This window comes from Etheostoma spectabile, unplaced genomic scaffold (genome assembly GCF_008692095.1).
Source record: "Etheostoma spectabile isolate EspeVRDwgs_2016 unplaced genomic scaffold, UIUC_Espe_1.0 scaffold314, whole genome shotgun sequence".
Taxonomy (NCBI): domain Eukaryota; kingdom Metazoa; phylum Chordata; class Actinopteri; order Perciformes; family Percidae; genus Etheostoma; species Etheostoma spectabile.
The window spans coordinates 1,145,642-1,147,541 of NW_022605583.1; positions in this window are offsets into that span (position 1 = coordinate 1,145,642).

A 1,900-nucleotide genomic window follows, 5' to 3' on the forward strand; every position below is an offset into this window, starting at 1 on the left:
TGCCCAAACTTTCAAACCCCACTGTGGATAGTAGTCTGGCATTGCCAGTTGTATCTTGCAGCGCTGTGGAGTAATATCCGTTTCCTCTACAGATACACTCAGTTTCTTGTTTATCATTTCTTAAAACTCATCACAATTGTCTTGAACCAAGCAGGCCTGCCTTGTTGTGCGATGCTAATGTTCTCCAAAACTTGCTTTTTCCAGAGTGTCGTTTAGCACAAAGTTTGTTGGTGTTTCCTGAAACCGAGTTTGACAAGGACAGGGATTTCCATCTCCAATAAATTAACTGTTGTCAATCCAGACTACATACAGTATATAGCAGTCATAGTAGTATCAGGAATATGTGGCTGTAACATTCATTATTAGAGTGCATGCAGCAGCTTTTTCATGTTTTTGACCAGGTGGAATACTTGTTTCTCGGCTGGAATGTGTTATAATGCGCGCATAGTGTAGCTAGTTTAATAGTCTTATTTAACACATTTCAATTATACATATTTCATAGCTAACCTATGTTACTATGATAACATGCTAAACCACGTGCTATGCAATAATACAACTGCTACACCTGTTAAAATCTGCCGAGTGTTCTTTCACTTTATATCTCTGCTGCGAAAATCAGGAAGGTTCACTGATTGACCCACACTGAGCAGGCATGTCTTGCTGCTGCTCCAGATGAACCACACAGTGGGGCAGGGCAGAAACCTTCAGCTCTACAGTACTGGCCAATCTACTCCTATGTTGGCTGATGTTTTTTATCATACAGAAAAGTACACTGCACACACCGAAGAAGGCACAGTACACCTTTTCCACAATCCTTCCTTGCGATCAAATGTTTCCATACAAAACAAAGAGGAAATACAGGGAGGAGGGAGACACAACAAAAACACAACAGCGAGAAAATGTCTGCAGCTCACAAACAAGACACACAGAAACAGACACAGACAAACAAACAAACAAATAAGAGGCACAGACTGGGAGACTGGCATAAGACAAAAGGGACCAACAGATATATGCGAGAAGGCAGTGGCACTACAGCATGGATTTCAAGGATTCAGCAATGCTGAGCCAAGTGAAAAGTCTTTCCTGGGGCTGTGGCGAACTTCATACATACGACATCCAAAAAGGAAAGGGTCATGAGGTGATTTCCAATGAGTTGCAATCATTCTGTTAGCAGTTGTAAGTCCAGAAAACAATGCATGTTTATGAGTTTAAGACAGCTGGAGGGCTGAAAGATCATTCAGAAATAAAACATTGACAGTAACAGGCACAGCATCATAAACCAGGGCAGATATTTTAGATTTAATATTGTTCCAGAACTGACCAACAGGAGAGCAATCCCAGATCATGTGAAGATATGTTTCTTGAGCTTTTAATGGGCAGAAAATGCACAAAGGGCTGTAAATTATTTTCATGTGATGCATTTTCATAGGGGTGAGATATAAGCAGGGATGATTGAATTGCGAGCAGGATCATTTACTTGAAGTTGTGCAGACTTTGACCAGTTAATGTTAAAGCATGATAAGCTTCCATACTCTTCGCATAAAGATAGAAGGTGAGGAAGAGACTGAGAGGGGTTTAAAAAAAAAAAAATACAACATTGTTCACAAATAGTGAGAGGTGATGCTGTGTATTACAACTGCATATTGGTGACACCATAATTGATTGGCAAATAGCTTGAGCCAGAGGCTCTAGAGAGAGAACAAATAGTGGCGGACTCAAGGGGCAACCTTGACGTAAATATCAAGAAACTTGAAACAAAGAGGAGGAGGTGTGTCCAGGTAAGACTCTGGCTGAGAGGTTAGAATACATAACTTTGATCATACCAATGAAAGTTTTACCAAAGCCCATCACCTCTAAGATTGATGATAAAAATGGCCACTCAAGTCTGTCAAAGGCTTTC